This window comes from Alligator mississippiensis, chromosome 13 (genome assembly GCF_030867095.1).
Source record: "Alligator mississippiensis isolate rAllMis1 chromosome 13, rAllMis1, whole genome shotgun sequence".
NCBI classification, from domain to species: domain Eukaryota; kingdom Metazoa; phylum Chordata; order Crocodylia; family Alligatoridae; genus Alligator; species Alligator mississippiensis.
Window position 1 is genome coordinate 23,225,295 of NC_081836.1, and position 21,413 is coordinate 23,246,707.

The following is a 21,413-nucleotide window of genomic DNA, read 5'->3' on the forward strand; positions in this document are numbered from 1 at the left end:
AATGGTCCCAGACAGAGGCAGAGATGAGAAGAGAACCAGATGACAGGGACAGGAGTGACATGGCACAAAGAGGAGACCAAGCAGGCATGTGGGATGCTTGGAGCAATGGATAGCTGACAGACAGCTGGCTGAGAGACTAAGAAGAATCTTAACTAGTCAGAAAGAGATTCTAGCTGAAGACCCATTGATGTAAAGGAGGTACAGAAACAGGATAACTATATGGAGAACCTGGGAGCACTGCAGAAACAAGTAAAACTTTTCCTTTAATTTTTAAGGTAAGAAAACAAAAGAAACAAAAGTGAGTTGGAGAGTAGTGAGCATTGCAGACTCTAAAAACTGAAGCCCCGATGCAGATAGTCAGGAGAGATGTTGGAAAGGCTTTCATTATTTTATAGACGTATCCCTAAGAGATGAGGGTACTGAGCAACATCATCTCAAAAGGGTTTCTTACCATTTTGGTTGTTTATCCTATTTTTTTCTAAGACTGAACATTGTAATTATCAGAGTCTGAAGAAGCTGTTTCTTAGGAATTGGTGAAGAAAATTCCAAACTACTTAAAAAAACATGTAATTTAAATAGTAAAAGAGTTATAAAACTGAGCCACCCATCCTAGCCTTCAAACAATACCAAACCTCACTAACCTCATCACCAGAAGCAAACTTCCTCAAGCCCAGAACACACCAAAAGGATCCAGACCATGCCAGGACAAGAAATGCAAAACCTGCCAACACATCTCCACCACCCCCACTATTACTACACCCCACAACAGAGCCATCAGCATCCCAGGATCTTACAGCTGCACCTCCAGAAATGTAATATACCTCATCCAATGCACCAAATGCCCTGATGGAAAATATGTAGGAGAGACCAAACAACAACTGCGCACCAGAATGAATGCACACTGGAAATCTATCAAAGACAGGAATACCCAATTACCGGTGGGGGCACATTTCTCACAAGAAAACCACTTTCTCTCCAATCTCTCAGTCCTGATCCTCAAGGGAAACTTACACAACACTTCCCAGAGACGAGCCTATGAACTCCACTTCATCAACCTCCTGGATACTAAAAATCATGGACTAAATATAGACATTGGATTTATGACACATTATAATCTGCCTGGCAACTGACTCCCCAGCCCAGCCCAGTCCCTGGCTTCTTTACTTTTCATTCCATCCAGGAAGAGCACGCAGCAACTGCTGAAACTTCCTTAGCCTGACGAAGGGTTTTTAAACCTGAAAGCTTGCTTAATAACTATTCGGATTGGTCTAATAAAAGATATCAGATTCACCCAAGGAACCTTGTCTGCCTATGTCCTTAGACCAGCACGGCTACAACCTACACCTTTACAGTAAACACAAATTTACCTGGTGTGTAAGTCACAACTAAACCATATTTTTGCAGCTTAAGCATCTTTCTTTGAATCCTTAAAGTATAGTCATTTAATGGTTTAAAGTAGGGTGTCAAAGATACAGGCTGTGAGTCAGATTTGGCCTGTGGACTCCTATCATCTACCCCACGCTGCTGCCTGTGAGGCTTGGACTGGCCTTGCAACCTATATACAGTGCATGGAGCAGGTCTAGTTTGTGTTGTATATGTGGTGCGCAGGGGTGGACCCAGCACATGTGTAGGTGCCCATCCAAGCAAGCCCTGCTGTTGGATCTGGGGCTTGTCCAGATTGGGTCCACAGACCAGCTCTGTATGCCAGATCCAGTGTAGGGGCTACATGTAGCACATGTCCCAGACCAGCCCCATATGCCATATGCAGTGCATGCCCCAGATTGGCTCCACATGCTGCATGCATGTTGAACCGGGGACAGCACATCCTGGGCTGAATGAGCTTGATACCCCTGATTTAAAGTATACTATATAGACTCCTGGGCCAGCTCTTGCATTAGCTGGTGTTTTAAGGCAATCAGTGATTCCTCCTTTTCTGAGTTCCAGCACTGCTTGTTTTTATTCATGAGGACTGTTCTCATCCTCAGTGGTGTTGTGTTTGCTGATAAATAAGGTATATAGTTGCCCAGATAATTTACCATTTCCAGAAACTGTTGTACTTCTTTCTTTGACTGGGGATGTGGCATCATTTCAATGGCTTTAATTTTTGTCTTTGTTCAGTTTCACCCCTTTGGCAGAGATAATATCCCCTATAAAAATCAGTTCAATATATGCACATGCTTCATTCTATTCAATTTCAAATTTTCAGCTCTTGTAGCTTCCAACACTTCTTGAAGTCTGTGATCATATTCCTGTTTGGTGGTGATCCAGATGATAATATCATCCACATGCTCATAAACCATGTGTATAGTTTTATGATACATTTCAGGAGAGAAGGAGATACCAAAAGGTAGATACAGAAATGTGTACCTTCTAAACGAACTACAAAATATACTCATGTAGAGGTTTCCTCTGTGAGCTTCAGATGTCAAAATCCTGAGGCAGCATCCGACTTACTGAAAAAATGTGCATTTGCAAATTGGTCCATAACCTCTTTTCTAGTTGGCAATTTAAAATGTTCTTGTGTGATACCCTTGTTAAGGTGTCTTGGATCCAAGCATATATTCAACTTACCGTGACATGACAAGAAATGTTAAACCTGCCAACACATCTCCACAATTACTACATCCCACAACAGAACCATCAACATTCCTGGATCTTACACCTGCACCTCCAGAAATGTACTATATCTCATCTAGTGCACCAAATGCCCTGATGGAAAATATGTAGGAGAAACCAGACAACAACCCCCCCCCCCCCCCACACACACACACACACACCTGTCTTTTACCTACTGACTACCTCAATTTACATTTTAACTGACTGGCTTTCTTGCATATGTACTGGTCTCTGGCTGCTTTACTACTCCATCCAGGAAGAGCACAGACCATCTACAGATGCTTCCTCAGTTTGACAGAGGGTATTTGTACCCAAAAACTTGCAAAGAAGAATTATTCCAACTATTTGAGTTGGTCTAATAAAAAATATTGGATTGACCCAAAGATCCTTGGCTGCCTATATCCTTAGATCAACATGACTACAACCTACACCCTCAGGGGTGATACATAAAAGGTACATGAGGGTGCATGTGCACCCCCTGAGCATGGTGGTGCACCCCCTACACTGGCAGCGCCTGTGGGTGGTCGCCAACCCCTGGTTGGCACCTACCACCCTTCCCCCCCACCGCTGACATTGCTGGCAGCATCTGCAGGAGCTCTATGCTTACCACCGCCACACTCCCACCGCCACCACGCTCCCACTGCTGCCAGCGCAGCCATGCCCCCCAGCCGCCGGGGGCATGCGTCATTCATGTACACCCTTATAAACAGCCAGGGCTTCCTCCCCAACAATAAGCAAAAAGATAGATCTGATGTCTACTGCTGGTCTGAGGGCTGCTAGGTACCACGCCAACCTTTGTCTGAATGCTGTTATATTGCAAAACATCAGAAGGGAAGATGAAGATGGTATATCTTACAGTGGCCCTTATCCATCCACATAGCTGCATTGCTCTACTTGTTCTGTTTCCAACTTCTTTTTCACCTTAGAACTCAAGTTCTTTCTCATTCACCACTGCTGACACCATGTAATGATCATTAGGTTCAAAGAAGATAGGCATGAATAAGAAGAACCGAACAACATGTTTTATTGTGGAGTAGCAGGTAACTTCTGCAGTCCTTTTTTTAATTCTGCATGACCCTACCCCAGGGGTCAGGGCCTCACAGTGCTGAATGAACTGGCAGCCCAGAGTACCCATGCAGTGTGATGCCACAAGGGAGTCTTCAGGGAGCTGAAGGTGAGGCAGGTGCTTTGTCATGTCAACAACTGCCCACCAACATGCAGATGTGGAGCAGCAGGTTGGGGGAGCAGCCACTGACACATGCATGCATGGAGTGTGCAGCTGGGAGGCCTGTAGCCTCCACTAGTGCTCCCCTTGTGGTGTGCAACCCACACAGGTTCTGTCTGAGCTCCAGTTCTGAGGGAGTACAAGAATGCTGGTTCCCAACCTGGCTGCTGCTGCCACTGTCTCAGCCACCACCACTCCCTAGGATGCAGAAATTGTTTGTTACACCTCTGGCTTTATGCCACTAAACACCCATTTAGTGACTGGACATCACTTCTGTGCATCCAAGTCTAAAAACTGGTTTCTTTGCAAGTGTGTGTGTATGTTGTCTACATCTGTGTGCAGGCTTCTTCATATATTTAGGTGCAATGTATGCACTTGCTCATATATAGTTGTCTCACTACAGGAGTGTCCTGAGGGCTGTCAGAGCTCAAGCCCTAGCCAATTGCTGTTTTCCAGAGGAGGGGGGTGAATTGTTGGACCCAGTATCCTTTTGTACAGTGTTGCTGGCCAGACCAGTCCCAGCTGCTTTAGTCCATGTTTATTACTTAGGGAAGAACCTGTCTCCATTTCAGCCTGCCAGGATTGTGCTCCCCAGGACACTTCCCTAGCACCCTGGTCTGGCACTGTGCCCAGCTCTCCTCTCACTCCACTGACTTCAGTATTCCCATATTCACAAAGGAAAGTGGGAGGAAGGGAAGGAGGATGGTCTCCACACCTCCTGCAGAACCTGCTGGCCACTTCTCAATGGTGGACACTGCCACCTCCAGACCAAGAAAACCTCCATGCCTGCAGGATCCAGAGGGCAGTAGGTGTGGAGTTCATTTGGGCTGGATACAGCATGCCAGGGGAACCTGCAGGGGTTATAAGCCATGCCTTTATACAACTGAGGCCGGCCAGTGACGTCATCGGCAATCACCGGCCGGCAGGAATAAAAAGGATCACTGAGGAAGGCGCCAGGGGAAAAGGAGAGCCAGCGGAGGCTCTCTGCACTGGCAGCAGCTGGTGTACTTGGAAGAGAGGTGAGCCAGAGGAGGCTCTCTGCACCGGCGACAGCTCTTGTGCCTGGGAGGAAGGAGAGCCGGAAGAGGCTCTCTGCACCAGCAGAGGCTGGTGTGTGCAGAGAAGAGGAGAGCCCGGAAGAGGAGCAGCAACAGATGTGGCAGCAGCTCACAGCATGGGCAGCGATGGACCCAAGCCTGAAGAACCACAGGATGCCAGAGGCAGAACACCACACATGACACCAAGGGAAAACAGCATTGCAAGCCACATTCAGTGGCGTGTGGGAAGCAACAGCCCAGGAAAAGGAGCCTTAGCCACCCCAGACCAGATGACTGGTCATTGTCCTGAACGTGCCCAGGTACAGGGCATGGAAGACTAACTGGCGGGGATGGAGGTGAAGAAATCCCAGGGGGAGTGACAAGGAGACCCCATCATGTCCTAACTGTAGGGCCAGGGAGGGAACTGAGCAGACCTTCCCCAATCCATAATTTTATTTCGTTCTCTTTTTTTTCCCCTCCTTTGGAGGGCTTGTGGTGGTGGGGCAAATAACACACATGAACTAAGTCTCCTAGTGGAGGAGAAGTCTCGGCTAAGGGGAATAGAGTGCAGCAGTGCAGCTTCCTCCCATTCCTTTTTTTTGTTGCTGGCTTTTTCAGTTTGAGGTAGCTCTAGGGAGGAAGAGGTCAGGCTTAGGCTAGCTAGTAGGTCAGTGGACTGCTGTAGGAGAAAAATGCTCGGGACACAAGACCCAAGAGAGTGTCAGGGTCGAGGGCACACCTGCATCAGAGGAACAGTTGACTCAAGACCTAGTGACCCACCAAAGGTTGGCATGAGGCTGAGGTGTAGGGGAGGTGGAGCCCCATGGATGGCCATCTAGTGGACTACCTACCACTGAGGAACCCCAGGCAGTTTACCCCTACCACTGAAATTACATCCAAAGTCATGGCAGGTGAGTTTGGGGGTGACCACTTAGGTGATAGATACCTACCTCAGGGTCCACAGGAAACACCGGTATGCCTGTTACTGACCACCCAGGCCAAGGCAGCACATGAACAGCTGCTCGAGGCCAGGCAGGTACAGAAAGTTAGCGGGGAACCAACTCTAGGCACTACGGGTGCTTGTACATGTGATGCTATTACCATGTACACATGATGAAAAATGTCACTTTGTGTGGCTTAATGGCATCACATTGTATACCTGCAAGAGTTTTGGGAGGTTTAAATGAGTCTGTATCACTGCAAATTGCAACAATGTAGCTGTCAGCTCACCACTCCCCACCCCCCCCCTCCCCACCCTGGCTGTGGGAGACTCAGGCAGGCTCCACCAAAAAAAAAAAGGATCACACCCCTCACCATTTCTACCTTAAGCAGGCTCCTGCAGCCAGCAGGATGCCTGGGACTGCCAAAGAATGGGCTGGCTTGCCCCAGGAGCAGTGTAGGAAGGCAGCAGGAGGACAGCTGGGTGTGCTGGCAGCCAAAGAAGGCAGCAGGGATAGTGTGCAGAGTGCTGGAAGCCCAGGTGGATTCCAAGAAGCATTTAATTGGGTGCTTCTGAGGTCCTTCCCTCTGTAGCAGCAATGCCTTCCAGGGCTGCCCAGGAGGGCCGTTAGTGGGCCATGTGCTGCCCCAGCTCAGGACTGTGGAAAAATTGGATTGAGCCAGGTGCTGCCTCTGAGCTGGGGCAGCACCTGGTACACAAGCAGCCCGCCCAGTGGTCCCAGTGGGGGGTGGGGTCCCATTGCCCAGAGGGAAGGACTGGTGCCCCCTGCAGCTCAGGGCCCACTCATCTTACCGGCAGCTCACCCCCTGGCTACTGGCAGGCTCTGGCTCTGACAAAAAAAAGGACTGTGCTCCTTGCCGTAATGTGATGGGAAAATTGAAAAGGTTTAGCTTCCCTGTGTGGCCCCTCTGTGCACTGTCACTCCGTGTTGCACACGCTACACTCTGGAGGGCCCAGGGGAGGGCAGCAGGGCTGGGAGTGCAGTGTGTATGACCTGGAGCAGCAGCCCACAGAGGGGCCGCACAGGGAAGCTGCCTGCTGCCGCAAGCTCCGTGCTGCCGGGTCACACTTCCCCTGAGTGCACGAGAGCAGCATGGGCAGCACGCAGGGTTGTGCCCCTCGCTGCTGCCCCTGCCTGCAGGGGAAGTGTGGCTAGGGCAGAGGGGAGCTTGGAGTGGTAGGCAACTTTCTGTGACCCCAGCTGTGCCCTGTTGTGCCGGGTCCCACACACTGCTTTGCAGAAGCATCGGTGAAGGCAGCACAGCAAGAAGCATCACTGGTATCTGCTGCCTCCCCAGAGCCCAGGGCTGGGTCTGGGACTGGGAGGCAGCTGGGGCCAAGGCCAGGGCCAGAGCAGCTGTTTGCAGCCTCCTGGCTGCAGCCAGCCCAGGTTCTGGGTAGTTGCTGATAGCCACGTAGCCTGGGCTGGGGGGGCAAAGGGCATGAGCAGGGCTGTGGGGCAGGGGCTTTGGGTGAGGGAAAGGGGCAGCAGGACTGGGGGGGCAGGGGCTTTGGCTGGGGGGCAAGGGGCACAAGCAGGACATCCTGCCATGTACCCCCTGCCCTTGTTTTGTTTTTCTGGCATGCCGGCACTCCGGCACCTTCTAAGGTAAGCATTGTGGCTTTTTTCAGCACTCCAGCCAAAAAATTTTGCCTACCCCTGCTCTAAGGTTTAGTGATCTGTGAGCAATCTTGACTGGGAGTGCGTGAGTATCTCAATGTGCCCACCCCTCCCTCTTCCTGCAGCAGCCTGTGGCCAGGTTGCGGCAGGTAGCGAAAGGCCGGATGTGAAGCTGGCGGCATTGGCAAGGGGGGCGTCGGCACCCCCTTGCTACGGCACTGGGCACCCCCCTCAGGCCAGTGCTCAGGGGCCATGGCCCCCTACCACCCCACCCCGTCAGTACACCACTGTGTGCACGGCCTTAAAAAGTTATTGTGCAGCATGAGTTTATTGTGCGCAGCCACACATGCGCACAGCTTAGAGAGAATGCTGGCCCCTGGGGAGCCTGTGCTACTGCCTGTGCCTCAGTGGCAGCAGAAACAGCAGCTGCCATTCAAGTAAAGAGAGAAGAAAGCAGTGTAGGAATCCCCTCCCACTACCTCTCCCCCTTCATTCTCCAGCAGTTAGCATTCCTTCCCTTCAACCCCCAATACTGAAAAAGCTTGTTATGCCTCTACTTCTGGGACATAACCATGTAGTTCTGGGCCCTGGGCAGAAATGGCACACAGGGCAGCAGTTGCAGCCCAGGCTGCTGGTGGCTGTAGCTAGGCCAGCAGCACAGTGGCTGCTACATTTGCCCTCCCTCCCCAAATCTGTATTTGGGGCTGGTGCCCTGCTCACCTCCCTTCTTAGTTATACTACTGACCCACTGCTCCCCCATTTCCCTTATGTCCTTCTCCCCAAATTATCTCTGCCCTGTCTCATATAACTTGGAGTTGTTTCCAGACTTTTCTTGGCTCACTGACAGCACCAGTTTGGCTGGAGCAGCTGTTCTTATTTGTATTCCCTTATCTTCCTAGAGCTCTTCATCCTTGAAATGCAGCTGGGGAGTTTCTCAGAAGGGACAGGTTGGATCCTTCTGGGAGGATTCTGACAGCCCTCAGCCCCCTCAGGCCAGAGCTGGGGTTGGTTATTTTAAAGTGAGAATCAAGAACAACTTAATGAGCCTCAGAACTGGGTTACTGATGGCACCAGATGGGCAACCCTAGCACACCTGTGCATGGCATTAAGGTAAATGGGAGATGGTTGCACAGTCCACGTGGGGACAGTGGGTATTATCTGTTGAATAATCTTCCTTTCTTTGGAGCTCATCTATTTGGTAGGTTCTATAAAGCTTCCCAAATCAGTTGTTAGATGATATTCAGTCTGTAAAGTGGTTTAGTACACAGCTCCAGTGTGGCAAAAGGAGCTAACCCTGCACTGGGCTCCTACAGGGCACAGGCAGAAGCAGAGCCCTTGTGGTCTGTGAACAGAGCTTCCAAGCTGGCACTGGTGGAAAGTAATTCCTCCAGCTGCCTGCAGTTAAATTTGGGGGGGGCGGAAGGGTGTTATGCAAATGGCATAAATACCAGCTTTATGTTAGGTAAATAACATAGAGATAGACTTTTGCCTATTGCCTTAATCTTGTGTATTATTTTTATTTGTGTGTGTGTGTGTGTATTTTCTCAAGTTTTGCACTGACTTAAGAAATTCCATTTTGTATTGCTCTGTAGCTTGATATAAGTGCTCGACCTTTCACTCCTTTGTATGCTGCATGTGTGATGAAATGGATGAGAGTGTGGTTGTGGAAAAGGAAAACACCAGTTGGCAACTGGCTGAAGAATGCAGATGGATAAAAGACCAAAACAAGAAGAATCCAGCCCAGAACAGTGAGAGAACAGCATCAATTGACCTTTAAGGTGGAACACAGTGATACATTGGCAACGTGTAGGTGGTACATGCGGGCGCATGTGCACCCCCTGAGCTTGGCAGTGCACCCCCTGCAAAAAGCACCGCTGATGCTGCTGGCAACACCTGCAGGTGGTCACCACTTGCCACCCTCTTACCTTGCTGCCAACACCACTAGTAGAGTCTGCAGGTGGTCGCTGACCACCAGTCAGTGCTCGCCACCCCGCCACCCCCCCATCACCCACACGACCACAGCCATCTGTGGGAACTCCCCACTCGCTGCCCCCATGCCCCCACCGCCAACACCACTGCCACTGCCTGCAGGCAGTTGCCGTGCTCCCCCAGCCTCTGGGGGCACGTGGCATCCATGCAGTGATAACACAGCCAAAGCCCAGAGAACTGAATTAATTGACAAGAGTATAAAAGATGGGGTGAGACATGCTGATTTTGGGTCTTGTTCTGCATATCATTCTGGAGCATCAGTTTGCCTGAGGATACAGACCAACAGAAGCCCGGCTCCCACTCATGATCAACTTAGCTGGCCGCTGACTCGAGCACTGATGAGACTGGTAACATATGCCAGCGCAGAAATCGGGGTCTGTGTGTGTGTGTGTGTGTGTGTGTGTACTAAGCACTAAATCAATAAACACGGCATCTTGCCTTGCCCCCTCTTACAAAGGCCTCACTTTTTATTTTGAGCTAATTGGTTAATGGGGGGAAGGGTTGCAGATTGAGGCCCCTATGGTGAAAGAGGGATTGGGGCAAGGGCTGGGCCTGGGGGCCACTGAAGGGAAAGCTTGCAGCTGTGCATTGCTGTGCATTTCTCAGCTGGTCAGAGATCTTGAGAGCTGGAATATCATGTCAGAGACCTGTTACTCCAGTTGAAGGGCTCAAAGGCGGGTTCCCAGAAGCTATTCTTGATGCCCTGCTTGCATTCTCCATTGTGATAAGAAACAATGGCTGGGTGTCCATAAAGTAAAAGGTTGATGCCCATTAAACAATGTTTTAAAGGAACTAGAGCTATTTGAGGCTCCAGTGCTGTTCCAAAGGAAGAGAAGGGCATGTTTTACAGCAAAACTGTTTATCTCTTCACAATTCCTGGGAGATCCTGGGGTCAAAAAAAACCCCACTCTGATAAAAAGTGGGGCAAGGCACATGGCAGCAGTGTGTACCGCCCAAAACTGGAGCCTGGCTAGCCAGAGCCATGCTTCAGCTGCTGGCCAGGTTCCCTGCTGAAGGAGCACCATGTCTGCAGCTCCCCAAGTCCCTCAGGTAGGGCTGCTGCTGCTTGTCCCCAGGGAAACACATTTCCACTCATCTGGATGCAGCCTATGTGTTCATAGACTGTTTCATTAGCTGATGACCAGATTGAATGGAAGGTCAGATGGTAGGCAGGTGTTTTACATGTCAAAGTTGTGGGTTGGCAGGAAAGACTTTCAGGGCTATGTTGGAGTTTGCAGGATAGGAAGAAGGGTGAATCAAAGAAGCAAGGTTAATCATTTCATTTGCAGCTCTGCAGCTAGTCCATCCACTGCAAAACTTGTCTCTGGCCTTTGGGACCAGAAAGCAAAGTGCTTGCTAGGAAGACTGAGCTCAACAAGCTACGCACTGATGCTATTTGCCAGTAGGATCCTGCCTGATGTTCTGTACAACTAGGAGGGCACAGATATCTATTCTGTAAAATGCAACAAAATGTATCTGTATCCTGAAGATAGTCCTGTCCCTGGCATAGACCCTCTGTAGAAAGGTCAAAACCAACTAAGGTAACCACCTGTACTTAAGAAAATACAAGTGAAAGGATTTTTAAAAAAAACCCTTGGGTAGACTTCACCATTCAGTGCACGGAGCATGGGAGGGCACCATATTTGAACATGGCAACAGTTGTTCTTTGGTGACAGCTATCTCCTCTTCTAAGTATGGTACAAAGTAATCTTGGTGTCTAACCCAATGTTTTCAAAATCAAACAATCCAATAAAGATGTTTCCAATGTCATAGTGACAAAAGAAAGTAGGGTTTGCAGTTCTCTCAAAGTAAATTATCTCAACATTACTTTATGAAAATTTGTCTTATATACCAGTTGAAATCTAAATGCTGTATATAAAACTGGAATATCAATATGGAATTCATAAGAAGTGTTATAACATACAACATGATATTAAAGAAATGAATGCTACTATTAAAAGAATTTTTCTTTAAATGTTTTAGGGCAATCAAACATATCATCCATTAGACTACTTGGTTTTCCTTATACAGTTTTCACCACATTTGCAGTATTCAGTACAAGAAATGTAATTTTTCTGACACTTGTATCTTGCACAGTTATGTCACTGCCGTGCACTGCAGTGAAGGGTACGAGACCTTTGAAGGCCGTCAGGCGGGTACTTATGATGCTTGGAGTGGAATTAGGCACAGACGCTTATCGGTTGCAAAGCAAGATTATTTACTCACGCCATCAAGGTGGTGAAAGACGGAGGTCAGAGATATTTGGTTAGTTACAGCTTAAGGTTCAAAGGTCGGTCTGCATGAAAGTCTTTGGTCGGGCAGATAAACGGAGAAAATATCGGGCCGGCAGGTCAGTGATTTACGTCTTAAGATTGGGTCGAGACGCGAGGGAGGCACTGGCAAGTGATCAAGTTGTCAGTTACTCTGATACGTGTGATCAGAGGTCTCCAAGGTTCGTACGGAGGTCCCCCTTCTTCATGGAAGTGAAGTTGGGTTTTATTTGTATATTAGCCAATTGTTTTTCGCCACGTCATAAATTTAATGAGAATCACCAATTGTATAATGGTTTTTATTAGGGTGTTTGTCAAAGGGACACTCCCCTGTCATTCCGACCAATTATAATGATTTATATAAAGCAAAGAAGGCAAAAGTTTTTATCTCTGTTAGTGGCGCAGTAATAAATTTCTTTTTGACATGCACAGCAAAAAAAAAAACTTATCATCATCTTGTTAGTTAACCCTTAGTTACCTTGTATAGACTAAAACTGTTTTGATTAATATATTTCTTGCTTGTGGCATGGGCAGTACTTAATTTGGTTGTGACAAGTTACATATCAGCAATAATTCACCAGGAACAAAATGGAGACATTTGTCTGGAAAAAGCTCCACTCGGGTCTTTGTACTACCCCAAATCTTTCAGAATGAACATACTTCTGTAGTTACTATCATCCAGGCTAAAGCATTCACGTGGCACAGAGAAGCATCTCCTGAGATGTCCATTTCAAATAGAGAAAGAAGTGGGGGAAAGCTGTGAGATATGTGTACTTTTGTACAGTGCAAAATGAAGCTCATCAAATGTTTGCAATGAAGTGATTGCTGTAGGACCTTAACAAGTATTCTCTGGCTCTGTTAACTATGTTCTCAGAAAGTGTGTTATCTTCAGCAAAACCTAAAACGAATTCTCTGGTGATGCATTCAATGCTGGCAGTTTTGTTCCCACTTTGCTGATGACATCACATTCTGTGAGAATGAGCATTAATAAGAACACTTCACGAAGTTGGTCCTAGGGCATATGTAGACAAAACGGGAGTTAATGTAGACCGCCTCAAAATTTTAACGCGGCGCTTTTTTTGATGTGGCATATTTGTGCTTGCATGACACAGCATTCGTGTTTGCACAGCATGGCACTTTTGAGCAAGTTAAGTCTCCTGTGTCATTCCCCACCGATTTCAGTAGGGGGAGTCAAATAGCAATCTACCCCACATAATGCCTTTCCTAATGTGTTACAACAGGAGGCACATGTAAACTGGCCTCCCCTGACCCCACCCCCAACCTCTCACTGGGAGTCTCCCCTGGGCACAGTCACTCCAAAAACCTTGTCACTTTCACCCACCTATGCTCGGTCAGTCAGTCCTGTCTCTCTCCATCAGTATGCAATTGTAACCTCCCGTGCCACTTGCTAACGCACTTCGCTCTTTCTGGCCTTTTGGGCGCCTCCGTCTCTTTTCTGGTCAACAGCTTGTCATCCGAGCAGATACCTTGAAAGTTCCCCAGGGATTCTTTCCTGCCACATCTTGTTGGTATTGGTTATTGTTGGGAGGATATTTTAAAGTCCTGCCTCCCCTGGTTCCCTCCTTCGGCCCTCTTGCCCAGCCTCCCATTTTGGGGCTCCGCCTCCCCTACACCCCGCCCTGTGCCAACCAAAGATGTTGATTCCAGGCCACAACTGAGACAAAGTCTGCTTGTCACAGTAAGGGCTTTAGCCCTTCTAGGTTCAAAGTCAAGTTTGGGCAGTGTACCGTCCGGCTTCAGGCCATACGTTAGCATAACTTGTATTTCTATCTGCCCCTGGTTGCCTTGCTCCCAGATACACTCCTTTTCCTTTTTGGTTTTGACTCACAGTATGTTGTGGTTTCTCTTCTCTTTCTCTCCCCAGGCTCACCGCTGTTCCAGTCCCAGCCAGCTGCATCTAGGATCCAGGGTCCCGTCCCAGGTAAGAGCTTAGGCTCTGCTGAGCCAGTGTTATCTAGGCATGTGCCATCCTGGGGCTGCCACCACTCGCCCCCCATTGGGGCTATAGTGATCCTAGCCACTCTGGCCTTTCCAGAGGACACACTTCCAGTCCTCCTCGATTGTTGTCCAGTGGGGTTTTTATTCCCCCTTCAGGGGGCTGGCCGACAAACCAGCACAGGCACGCTGCCATAAAACAGGCCCACACTGGTGCGAGTGCACACACTGGTTCTCCCATGGCCCACTACAGCTGCTGTGGCTTTTCTCCTTCTGGTTTCAGCACAGCGTGTTCTCTTGTGGCGGTCCCTCTTTCACCATGCTTCCGGCCCTTGGCAGTGTCCCACCAGCTCCACACCTCCCTCTGCTCCCGTCCACCAAGTAAGTTTTTATCCGTGGTGATATCCCTGCCACAGCAATCCCAAAGTCCCCATCACAATTCCCATCCCAAAGATAAGCCGCGTGAATCCTCCCCTCCCATTCCTTTCCCTTTCCATCCCACCATGCTACAAATATATGTGCTTTTTCTGTTATTTACTATATAACTGCTATGATATCATAAAATGTTGAGGGTTTAGAGTAGTTGTTTGTTGCTGCCCAATTGATTGGTGATTGCTGTCGATGTTGGTGGTCGCGGTGAGCTATTCTGGCTTCTTTTTTATTCTGATGTTTTTGGACTACATTTCCCAGCATTCCCAAGCTCATTGATCTCTGAACAGTTTCCAATGGGGGCTCCCATTGGAACCTTCCCATTCCCTACCCTGGTTCCACTGTCAATCTGTTTGGGTAGTGCGACATATGGCTTCTGGAGGTGTGTTATGAAATGTTTTATAAATGTTTTCGAAATGTTTTTGAAAATGTGGGTTGCTATTTGGCTTGGTCCCCCACCCACCTAGCCCGCTAAGAGTTATAGTTAAACTTCTCACCCACGTGGGGGATGGGAGAGGCTCATTCAGATGTAGGTCATGGTGTTTAATGTCCCCCTCCCACAAACCACTGACAGTCTAGAAGGAGCAAACCCCTGGCCCAGTCCACATTTCCTCCCCCTTCCCTTGACCGTCCTCCTTTCTGCCCCACATCTGAAACACTGCATGCCCCTGTAAACAGACTCGGAGTTAAAGTATAAATTAATTTATTTTAACATAACCAAGAGATAGAACAAAGGAGGCCTAGGTGTTGTTGTCAGCAATATATCTTGCCATACAATCATGCACAAGGGCCGCCCGACCAGTCTCTCCTTGAGGATTTCTCCTCGGTCCCTGTGCTGCTGCTGCCCAGACACATCTCTGTTGCCTGGCCACTGCCTGTCATGTTTCTTCCCATGACTCATAGATTTCATAGACATTAGGGCTGGAAAGGACCTCAGAAGATCTTTGAATCTAGCCCCCTGCCCCAGGGGCAGGAAGTCAGCAGGGATCATAGGATCCCAGCACGATAAACATCCAAATTTCTCTTGAAGCCAATCAAAGTAGGTGCTTGAACCAGCTCTGGTGGCAGGCTATTCCAGACCTTGGGGGCTGTGGCAGGGCACTGTGTGTGCCAGCCACTTTAAGGGCCTGGAGCTGGTAGCCACCAGGTGCCTGATGAGGGCAGCCATTTTGAGTCAAGGGCTGTCTATATAAACAGGGCAATTCGGGCTGCTGGAGGCCAGGCAACAACATCGCCTGGCCGGAAGGCTGCAGATCTACAGCTGGAGGTAAGGGAGGAGCTGTAGGGGATGGTCAGGAGGCTCCTGGTCCTGGGCATGACCTAAAACTGCACCCTGCTGGGGGTGGGTGGCCTGGTAGGGCTCTCGGTGGTGCAGGAGCCCCCAGGAAATGCCAGGCCAGTTACCACCCCGGTGAAAGGTGGGTCGGGGCGCCTTAACCCCTAACTCCCACCACTGGGTGGGTAACCCCATTTGTGTGAAGGGCCCAGAGGGCAGACCCCTGGAGAGAGTGAGGGGCTAGAGACTTGGACCTGAACAAGAGAGTACCCTCAACTGGCCCATGCTGGGGCCAGGACCAGGATGGTCAAAAGGGTCAGGGGCCCACCACGAGGGATGCCCAAGAGCCGGGGGCCTGGGGTCCCGACTGGCCTGGAGGTGGGCCAGGGCTGGTAGCCAGAAGTCCCAGGGGGACCACACCTGAAAGGAGAAAATAGTTTCAAGGAGCTAGGTAGCCTGAATGAAGGCGGGGTAGGCCGCCTGAATGGAGGGATCTTGGAGGGGTCCTGATAGGCAGATTCTGGGGCCCAGTGTAGGGGCTGGTGATTGATAAGAACACCTAGATGCCATCTGCGAGGCTTGGGCTGCAGTGTAGGGGAGGAAAGGAGCCGCAGAGCCCCCCCTGGAATCGGGGCAGAAAAATGGGCAGCTTCCCACTTAATTGACATCTATTAATTAATCAACATCAAGGCGTGGCGGACGAGAAGGCGGGTGGTTGGCCCAAGAACAGGTGGGCAGGCCACGGAGATCAGCCCAAGTAGGCCCCCTGTTACAGGGGCTCAGACAGTAAAGAAGTTCTTCCTTATGTCCAGCCAGAAACAGTCCTGGAGGAGTTTGTGACCGTTTGACCTTGTCATCCCTTGGAGCACTCTGGTGAACAGACATTCCCCCAGATCCTGGTGAGTACCCCTTATAAACTGATAGGTGGCCATCAGATCACCCCTGATCCTGTGCTTTTCCAGGATGAAGAGTCTCATAGCTCTCAGCCTCTCATCATAAGGTCTGTTTTCCTGACCTCTGATCATGCGTGTGGCTCTCCTCTGGACTCTCTCAAGCTTCTCCACATCCTTTTTGAATTGTGGAGCCCAAACCTTGCAAACTCCTTGCAAGCCTCTGTGCAGCTATCACAGATATTGTGCAGCACACAGGTTGCCACTACAAAGACCATGATATTTTCTGGTTCCATCTCAAGCCGGTACGTAAGCGCCCTCCATTGTCCTTTCAGTCGGCCAAAAGCACATTCCACAGCCAACCTGCAACTGCTCAGACAGTAGTTAAAAACCAGCTTCTGCAGGTTGGTGACATTCCTTCCATAAGGTTTCATGAGCCAGGGCTTTAGGGGATAGACAGCATCCGCTAATATAACCAGGGGAAAGGTAACACTGAAGATCACGGTCTCCTCCACACCGGGTGCATAGAGTCCTTTCTCTACAAGGCCAAGCAGAGGGGGCCGGCACCCTGGTATAAATGTTCTTGAATGAGCCCCAATGGTCCACCACGATTTGCAGGATCACAGAGGCATATCCTTTCCTGTTTGTGAAAGCCCTCCTCTTCCCAACAGGGTGCAGCACTGAAATGTGACTGCTGTCTAAAGCCCCCACACAGTTTGGGAACCCCTTCTCATTGAAGCCATCTATGACTTGCTGCAGATTCACCAGGCAGATAATTTGGTTTTTAAGCAACTTCCTGTAGCAGCTGGCATACCTCACAAGTTGCCAACTGGGCTGTCCAGGCAGCCATGCTGAACTGGTTCACAATGTAGCAGATGCTGGATAGGCTGGCCAGTTTCATGATGGCCATTGCAACCCTCTTGTCTGGTGGAATGACCCAATGCATGTTAGTGTCCTGCGTCACGATGTGGGGCCCCAGCATCGAGACAATATAATAGAACATCTCCCTTTTCATTCAGGACATCTCCAGCCACTGCTGGTCATTCCAAGTCATCAGCACGATTTGCTCCCACCAGTCCAAGCAGCTCTCATGGGCCCACACCGTGCAGATGCTGGTCCTCCTCAGGTTTCTCAACAGAGCCCAGTCATCTTCCACTTCTTTGCTTTCCTCTGGGTATTCCAAGTCCTCTGGGTACCTGTATTTTCTTATTATTCTCGTTGCTGTTAAAGCAGAGATACACCTTGCCACTGAATACTATATCATCATTTTTATCCTTCTCAAGTGGTGCAGAGGTAATCCCCAAGTAAACAGAATTTACAGAAGCAGTTCTTCCTCCTCCTCCTCCTGCTCACCACTGCGTTGTGGACTCTTCACTGCATTGTTCTCCATCCTCATGCATTTTGTCCTCATTCTCCATTTTGCCCCTCTCTGTCAGCAGCGGCTTCTCACCCATCTGCACTAAGCTGGAGGCAGGGACTTTAGGGTGTTGTGTGGTCTGGAGCTTGGTGTAGCTGCTTTTTCAACAAGTTACACTGGAGTATTGGGGCTTTTGAACATCCGTTTCATCTTGAGATTAGCAGCCAATGGTGTTCTGATGTAATCAAGCTTGCAAATAAAAAATGTTTTGCCTACTCCTCTCCTGGTAATGTAGGCTACTCAAAACTTTTGCCACTTTAAGGAAAACAGGCTGTGCTTCTGTAATAAAATTATTTTGCACAAGCAGGCAGGTAGGTATCAATTTTTGCAACATTCCGGACCATTGAGCAGCCATCCCAAAGGACAATGGCCTTATTCACCCCATGCTCAACCCCATCACCAGGTCTTTGTTGGTAAATCGGGTGCTTTATCACCTTTCAGTATTTTGACACTTACAGGTAATGACTTCACAATCCTAAGAATTTTTCAAGACCATCATGCAAGCACAGCCTGAGTATAGAGGTGCCCCCCCCCCCCAATTTTGCCAGCTCCCTCTCACAAGTCGTTTGTGCTGTTGACCATGAACTGCTTTCCCATGTCTCAGAAAGCCAAGGCCAGCAGTATGTAACCAACAGAGGTTGATACCCCCAACGCCCATGGACCCAGTTGGACCTGGGAAGAACTGGAGGATTTAATCAACATTTGGTTGGGGCAAAAGATCAAAGACAGGCTGGAAAGTAGGAGGAATAAGCCTGTTTATGTCAAGATCACAAAAGGCATGCAGGCACGAGGGCACAATCATGACTGGACCAAGGTCCAGTGCAAGATGAAGTCCCTGAGATCTGCATTTTACCAAGCCAAATATGCGAGCTCTCATTCTGAGGCAGGTCACACAATTGCTCCCTTCTATGACAAACTGTCCATCGTTCTCTCCAAAGATGTGGGAGACAACCCGGGTATGGAGACTTTCAGCACCAGGATTGGGCAGGAGGAGGAGGAGGTGCCAGCAGCAGCCCCGCCTGAGGGTTTCACGAGGGAAACCATGAGCAAGTCTTAGCTGTATGCAAACCGCTCCCTGCTCCCTGATGACCATGACTGGCAGGAAGAACCATAGGTCACCATACACTTAATGCCAGTTTGCCCCTCTGTTCCACGGACCAGCACAGATGATGAAGTGAAGGAGATGGAGGGTCAGGAAGAAACCCATGCAGCCAATACATCATCTGCTGCTGTCGAGACCCAAGAACTTGCTGGACTACGTAAGTCTCTTGCCACTGCCAGGCAATGCCTGGGTTCATGCTGGTTGGGTTTGGAGAGCTGGGGAGGTCAGGGAGAAATTCATGTGTCGCTGTAGGTGACTCGCCATGCTCTTTCGGTGGTGGTGCGTGACGGGTTTGATAGCTCATCATGTAACAGATGCCAGACTACGTATTTGCTTTAATTTTTTGCAACTAGCATGGGCAATGGCAGCTGTGGACCTGTTTCTGAAGCGAGTACTTGTAAGTTTTGGGTAGTATACGAGTGGTGCCCCACTATTGCAGAGTCTGTTTCAATGCCTGCTGGCATTTTCTGTGCTGTATGGTGGGGGTGGGGGTGTGTACTTTCCTCCTCTTGAGGGGAAGGCAACCATTGCTTTTTTCTTTGTTTATCAGCCACTGCAACCCATGGCCACCTGGAACAACCCCCATGTCACACTACAACAGAGCACTGCAGAGATTTTCACAGCAAGCAGCGACGGTTCCACAAAAGCTTGCACGAGGCTTTGGCGGAGTTCTCACTAGCCAGAGCAGTATGCGCAGATGCCTAACAGGACAAACTCCTTGAGTTGCTGCATAAGAATGATGCCATCCTCGAGGAAGTGCAAGACACCATGCGGAATTTGAAAGAAATATTTGACAAGTCCCGTGTCAAATTACAGAGGTCATAGGAAAATTTCAGTGATGCCTTTCAGAGTGTGCAGAAGTACCTCTTAAATAAATGGGTGCCACCCCCAAAAGGGAAAAGTTGGTCCACTTGGCTTGCCTCTGTGCAGGAAAAACCCAGAGGGAGAATTACAGCTGAGCCTGTTCCCCCTAACTCAGTAGGGTCATGGGAGGGCCATACAACTACCAGCAGGGCCAGGAGGTTGCCACCAAATTTCAGAGAGATGGGGCGGTTCAGGGTCATGGTCCAGTGAAGGCAAAGAAGCCCAAGTAACTGCTTACAATACTGTGTTCCAAAGAATAAAACGTCATGGTTTCCTGATTTCTTGTGTCTGCCTCTATATCCACCCCTGCACTGCTTGGTGGGGAAGGTAGATTTCATTCATTGTTTGGGTTTATTTATGTGTTCATTTTTCCTGCTAATTGCTGCATGGTACTGGGGAGGTGGGTGGGGGGGTTGCCAATCTCTCTTGCACAGGTACACAAGGGGGTTCCAGAGGTAAACAGGGGGGGCTGCCTGGGTGGGTTGCAACACACAAGTGCTCACCTGCACACCAGCATTTTGCAAAGGCAGCACCCACTAAGCAAAGTCACTTTTGAGGACATATTGCTTCTAATTTCATCTCCCTTAGTTGGGAGAAGGGAAGTGGTGTGGGACACCCCCCCAGAAGCCTGGCTTGCTTTTTGGCAAGCCACCAGCCACTTTACAAAGTCATCTGCAGGTCAGGTCAAATCACCTGCAAGTCAGCCTTCCCAGTCAGGTCTGCCTACGCCTCGTGGTAGGGAGGCTCTTTGGCTCACCCTTCACAGCCATTGCATTTTCCCTAAACAGACACTTTGCAAATGCGCTTTTTCAGCATTATTTTTTTGCTCTTTTCCAGCCAGGTGCCAGACACAACTCCTTTGTTTTGGAACACCAAAGCAAGGTGGGGGGGGGAGGGGTGGCATGTGGTTTAAGACCTGCTTTGCTTGCACACAAACCCAGGGACTTTATAAGCTTTCCTACCTTCTTTTCCAGCCTGGCGCCAGAGTGTTTGGGATTTTTTTCACACCAGAAGAAGGCTGATGGTGGGAGGGGGAGGTTTGCCCTGCTGAAGGACTATAAATTGGGGGAGCAGAGGTCAGGGTGCACTTTTGCTGTTTCGATGAGGGAGGTTTGAGATGGGTGAGAGACAACAGCACAGCGGATGCAGAGGACTCATCCTAGTTACGAGATTTGCTTGTGGGGAGCACAGCAATGTGAATCCAGTGTTCAAGAAGACTGCAGGCTGATCAAGTGGGGTGCAGTGAAGGTTCAAGTACTATTTGAAACCTGCACCTCTGCGATGTGCGACTCGAAAGGGGACATGGCAATGTGCTCCACAGCGCTTTTGGTAAGTGACACCTGACACTTGTCTGTGCCCTGAGGGTGGCAGGGTTATCCTTAGGGGGCCCGAGTAGAAGCGACCGCTCTAGGCACAGTGCTTTGGGGGCCCCGCAGAGATGGGCAGAGTGTATGTGGTGGCTCCTCAGACCTGCAGCCAGCCTCGCATCTGGATGCTTGCCAACTCCCCTCCCCTCTCCGTTGTTGCATGCAGGATCGGCTCTGCACAGGGGAGGTCTAATTTGCAAATGGCCCTGTACCAGTGGTGTACCATGGGTCTCTAGTGCCCATGAGCCAAGCCCAGGGTTTTGCCACCCTTGCTCCTGTGTGCACTGGAAAACCACCTTTGTTGGCGGTGTTAGCGGTGAGGGAGTGGCAGGCGGACGGACACAAAGCTGCTGGCAGTGGTGGCAGTGGGTGGTGGGGTGGCAAGTGTTGCAG

The 21,413-nt window shown here is 49.6% G+C and overlaps 2 long non-coding RNA genes across 6 annotated transcripts in view; one reads left to right on the top strand and one right to left on the bottom strand.

The window, feature by feature from the left end:
• Positions 1 to 21,413, bottom strand: part of LOC109283717 (uncharacterized) — a 68,720-nt gene that overhangs the window by 13,549 nt on the left and 33,758 nt on the right. The gene's annotated exons all lie outside the window — the stretch shown is intronic.
• On the top strand, positions 8,385 to 19,931 carry LOC102565610 (uncharacterized). 2 transcript variants are annotated; one of them, XR_363240.3, is made up of 6 exons: positions 8,397 to 8,570; positions 13,605 to 13,661; positions 13,959 to 14,056; positions 16,193 to 16,279; positions 18,626 to 18,946; positions 19,340 to 19,931. It is a non-coding gene; the product is annotated as an uncharacterized LOC102565610 (long non-coding RNA). The 2 variants fall into 2 exon arrangements; XR_002090988.2 differs by having other exon boundaries at positions 8,385 to 8,570; positions 13,959 to 16,279.